Here is a 6,068-nt window from a genome sequence, read left to right on the forward strand (position 1 = left end):
GAGATTCATTAGCTGTTGATTATTGCAGTGAGAAAAGAAATGGAGACAGTACAGGAGTTTGCTATTGCATTGCTTCAAAATGACAATACAGATTACCTCTTCTATGGGAGCTACATTACTTTTATACAGCCTGACACCTGATATGAACCTGATCCAACAACAGAAACTGGACTGGAAGGCTCTTTGAAGTTTGACTATATGACATGGCCACACTGTATTTCTTGTCCTCTAGAGATGAGACATGATTATAATACTCGCTAGCACTCACCTGGCTCTTATCAACAATGTTGCTTAGAGCTCCTTTTGCCTGATTCATAAACTGTGGTCATCTTTCGACCTTATGTCATGTACTACGTGTGTACAGTGCGTTCATATGGACTTTTAGATCTCACAGAGATCTATGCTAGGTTTGGACTTTTCATGAATCCATTGCACTCCCTCTCACCCATGCCATGAAACATATTTTGAGACTGTAGATATTCTTGTTCTGCACTTTGGTGGTGGGGGTGTGAGGGCTGGGATGGGGAAGGGGATATTATAATTATCATGTGATTTACAGGACCAGTATTAACAGAAAGAGGATTTGAGGAAAAAGAGGTAGACCTTTTTGGAAACTAAAAGTAGAACGATTAGAATAAATACATTGTTATGGACAGGAACGCTCTAACAGATTACTCAACTCTGAAGCCAAAGAATACTCTTATTTGAATGAAAATGTGTTCTATTTAACATATTTTGTACTATATTCACATTGTTTGTGGCTTCACGTGGCTTCTTTGCCTTTTCTTAGCTATAGAGTTTGAATCCAGAAATGTCTACCTCTCGTTTCTGGAATATAATATGTACCAAAACAAAAATCACTCAAACAAAACAAAGTAACACTCGATACCATATTCCTTCTAGAGCAGGTAAAAATGTTTATGTGAGCTGATTCATGATGCCACAAGAGTGACATGAGTAAAGAGTGACATGGTCTAGGGCACTGCATCGCAGCGCTAGCTGTGCCACCAGAGACTCTGGGTTTGCGCCCAGGCTCTGTCGCAGCCGGTCGTGACCGGGAGGTCCGTGGTCTGACGCACAATTGGCCTAGCGTCGTCCGGGTTAGGGAGGATATGGCCGGTAGGGATATCCTTGTCTCATCGCGCACCAGCGACTCCTGTGGCGGGCCGGGCGCAGTGCGCGCTAACCAAGGTAGCCAGGTGCACGGTGTTTCCTCCGATACATTGGTGCGGCTGGGTTCCGGGTTGGAGGCGCGCTGTGTTAAGAAGCAGTGCGGCTTGGTTGGGTTGTGTTTCAGAAGATGCATGGCTTTTGACCTTTGTCTCTCCCGAGCCCGTACGAGAGTTGTAGCGATGAGACAAGATAGTAATTACTAACAATTGGATACCACGAAATTGGGGAGAAAAGGGGGTAACATTTTAATTTAATTCAATTAAAATATAGCTGCTAGCAGCCATGGTAGGGGTCAAGTAATGGCCCAACAGCGCCACCATGTGGCCAAACATAACCACTCTACAGGTTAGCTATACTTACGCCCCTGATTGGAAATTCCATGACTCTGAGTCAAACACATCGAGAGATATGCAGTTCCTTATTCATTCATATCATATCCCTTATTCCACATTTTTCAACCACTCCACAAATTTCTTGTTAACAAAGTATAGTTTTGGCAAGTCAGTTAGGACATCTAATTTGTGCATGACACAAGTCATTTTTTCAAAAATTGTTTAGACAGATTATTTCACTTATAATTCACTGTATCACAATTCCAGTGGGTCATACACTAAGTTGACTGTGCCTTTAAACAGCTTGGAAAATTCCAGAAAATGTCATTGCTTTAGAAGCTTCTGATAGGCTAATTGACATAATTTGAGTCAATTGGAGGTTTTCCTGTGGATGTATTTCAAGGCTTAACTTCAAACTCAGTGCCTCTTTGCTTGACATCATGAGAAAATCAAAAGAAATCAGCCAAGACCTCAGAAAAAAAATTGTAGACCTCTACAAGTCTGCTTCATCCATGGGAGCAATTTCCAAATGCCTGAAGGTACCACGTTCATCTGTACAAACAATAGTACGCAAGTATAAACACCATGGAACCACGCAGCCGTCATACCGCTCAGGAAGTAGAAGCTTTCTGTCTCCTAGAGATTAACGTACTTTGGTGCGAAAAGTGCAAATCAATCCCAGAACAACAGCAAAGGACCTTGTGAAGATGCTGGAGGAAATAGGTACAAAAGTATCTATATCCACATTAAAACGAGTCCTATATCGACATAACCTGAATGGCCACTCAGCAAGGAAGAAGCCACTGCTCTAAAACAGCCATAAAAAAGCCAGACTACGGTTTGCAACTACACATAGGGATAAAGATCGTACTTTTTAGAGACGTCCTCTGCTCTGATGAAACAAAAATAGGACTGTTTGGCCATAATGACCATTGTTATGTTTGGAGGAAAAACGGGATGCTTGCAAGCCGAAGAGCACCGTCCCAACTGTGAAGCACTGGAGTGGCAGCATCATGTTGTGGGGGTGCTTTGCTGCAGAAGGGACTGGTGCACTTCACAAAATAGATGGCATCGTGAGGGAGGAAAATTATGTGGCTATATTGAAGCAGCATCTCAAGACATCAGACAGGAAGTTAAAGCTTGGTTGCAAATGGGTCTTCCAAATAGACAATGATCCCAATCATATTTCCAAAGTTGTGGCAAAATGGCTTAAGGACAACAAAGTCAAGGTATTGGAGTGGCCATCACAAAGCCCTGACCTCAATCCTATAGAAATGTTGTGGGCAGAACTGAAAAAGTGTGTGCGAGCAAGGAGGCCTACAAACCTGACTCAGTTACACCAGCTCTGTCAGGAGGAATGGGCCAAAATTCACCCAACTTATTGTGGGAAGCTTGTGGAAGGCTACTCGAAATGTTTGACCCAAGTTAAACAATTTAAAGGCAACGCTACCAAATACTGATTGTGTGTATGTAAACTTCTGACCCACTGGGAATGTGATGAAAGAAATAAAGCTGAAATAAATCATTCTCTACAATTATTCTGACATTTCACATTCTTAAAATAAAGTGGTGATCCTAACTGACCTAAGACAGGGAATTTTTACTCTGATTAAATGTCATGAATTGTGAAAAACTGAGTTTAAATGTATTTGGCTAAGCTGTATGTAAACTTCCCACTTCAACTGTATATTTTCTCACCCATCTACACACAATACCCCATAATGTTTTTAAAATTGTTTGCACATTTATTGAAAATGTGAAATACAGAAATATCTAATTTACGTAAGTATTCACACCCTTGAGTCAATGCATTGTGGAAGCACCTTTGACAGCGATTACAGCTGTGAGTTTCTCTGGGTAAGTCTCTAAGAGCTTTTCACAACTGGATTGTGCAACATTTGCCCATTATTCTTTTCAAAATTCTTCAAGCTCTGTAAAATTGGTTTTTGATCATTGCTAGACAACCATTTTCAGGTCTTGCCATAGATTTTGAAGTAGATTTAAGTCAAAGCTGTAACTTGGTCCCTCAGGAACATTCACTGTCTTGGTAAGCAACTCCATTGTAGATTTGGCTTTCTGTTTTATGTTATTGTCCTGATAAAAGGTGAATTCATCTCCTAGTGTCTGGTGAAAGCAGACTAAGCAGACCAAGTTTTCCTCAAGGATTTTGCCTGTGCTTAGTTCCATTTCTTTTTTATCCTGAAAAACTCCACAGTCCATAATGATTACAAGCATACCATTAACATGATGCAACCACCACTATACTTGAAAATAAGTGGTACTCAGTAATCAGCTGTATTGGATTTTCCCCAAACATACATAACACTTTGTATTCAGGACAAAAAGTTAATTGCTTTGCCACATTGTTTGCAGTATTACTTGCCTTGTTGCAAACAGGATGCATGCTTTGGAATATTTTTCCTTTTCACTCTGTCAATTAGGTTAGTATTGTGGAGTAACTACAATGTTGTTGATCCATCCTCAGTGTTCTCCTATCACAGCCATTAAACTCGTAACTGTTTTAAAGTCATAATTGGCCTCATGGTGTAATCCCTGAGCATTTTCCCTCCTCTCTGGCAACTGAGTTAGGAAGGACAACTGTATCTTTGTAGTGACTGGGTGTTTTGATACACCATTCATCCATGCTATTTTGTTTGTTTTTCGCATTGTTTGTAACTTATTTTGAACATAATGTTGCTGCTACCATCTCTTATGACCGAAAAGAGCTTCTGGACATCAGAACAGCGATTATTCACCTTGAATTGGATGAAGAATTTTCCTTTAATGACTCGGACGAGAGGGATTTACTCCAGACACTCGAACAGGCATTCGCAGGAGAAAAAGACAGGGATTTCTCGGAAGAAGATCGGGGTGCCTTGTGAGGATCAGGCGATGGACGGACGAGTGGTTAATCTGCCTTTGTACATTGACCAATAGTATAGATGGAAATCACTGGATAATAAATTGGACGAACTTAAAGCACATATATCCTATAATATACACCATAATTTGCAAATAAATTCATAAAAAATCCTACAATGTGATTTTCTGGATTGTTTTTCTCATTTTGTCTGTCATAGTTGAAGTGTACCTATGATGAAAATTACAGGCCTCTCATCTTTTTAAGTGGGAGAACTTGCACAATTGGGGGCTGACTAAATACTTTTTTGCCCCACTGTATGTATATTTGTAAACAACAGCTGGTGCACGAAATCTAAGGAAGTCTCAAGGTTTTGCTCGCCTTTGGTAGAGTATCTCATGATAAGCTCTAAACCACACTATCTAACTAGAGAGATTTTGTCTGTATTTTTCGTAGCTGTCTACATACCACCACAAACCGATGCTGGCACTAAGACTGCACTCAATGAGCTGTATGCCACCATAAGCAAACAGGAAAATGCTCATCCAGAGGTGGTGCTCCTAGTGGCCAGAGATTGTAATGCAAGGAAACTGAAATCCGTTTTACGTAATTTCTATCAGCATGTTAAATGTGCAACCATAGGGATAAAAAACTAGACCACCTTTACACCACACACAGAGATGCGTACAAAGCTCTCCCTCGCCCCCCATTTGGCAAATCTGACCATAATTCTATCCTGATTCCTGCTGACAAGCAAAAATGTAAGCAGGAAGCACCAGTGACTCAGTCAATAAAAAAGTGGTCAGATGAAGCAAATGCTAAGCTACAGGACTGTTTTGCTAGCACAGACTGGAATATGTTCCGGGATGGCATTGAGGAGTACACCACAAGAGAAAGAAGATGATTGTGGACTACAGGAAAAGGAGAACCGAGCACGCCCCCATTCTCATCGACGGGGCTGTAGTGGAGCAGGTTGAGAGCTTCAAGTTCCTTGTCATCCACATCATCAACAAACTAACATGGTCCAAGCACACCAAGACCTATTCCCCCTCAGGAGACTGAAAAGATTTGGCATGGGTCTTCAAATCCTCAAAAGGTTCTACAGCTGCACCATCGAGAGCATCCTGACGGGTTGCATCACTGCCTGGTATGGGAACTGCTCGGCCTCTGATCGTAAGGCACTACAGAGGGTAGTGCGTACGGCCCAGTACATCACCAGGGCCAAGCTTCCTGCCATCCAGGACCTCTATACCAGGCGGTGTCAGAGGAAGGCCCTAAAATTGTCAAAGACTCCAGCCACCCTAGTCAGACTGTTCGCTCTGCTACCGCACGGCAGGTGGTACCAGAGCGCCATGTCTAGGTCCAAGAGGCTTCAAAACAGCTTCTACCCCCAAGCCATAAGTCTCCTGAACAGTTAATCAAATGGCTACCCCAGACTATTTGCATTGCCCCCCTCTGCCCGTTTTTTTACGCTGCTGCTACTCTCTGTTATCTATGCATAGTCACTTTAATAACTACCTACATGTACATATTACCTCAATTACCTCGACTAACCGGTGCCCCAGCACATTGACAGGTACATTGACATTGACAGGTACCCCCTGCTATTGTTATTTTACTGCTGCTCTTTAATTATTTGTTACTTTTTTTGTGTATTTTTCTTAAAACTGCATTGTTTTAAAGGCTTGTAAGTAAGCATTTCA

This window comes from Oncorhynchus clarkii, chromosome 9 (genome assembly GCF_045791955.1).
Source record: "Oncorhynchus clarkii lewisi isolate Uvic-CL-2024 chromosome 9, UVic_Ocla_1.0, whole genome shotgun sequence".
NCBI classification, from domain to species: Eukaryota; Metazoa; Chordata; class Actinopteri; order Salmoniformes; family Salmonidae; genus Oncorhynchus; species Oncorhynchus clarkii.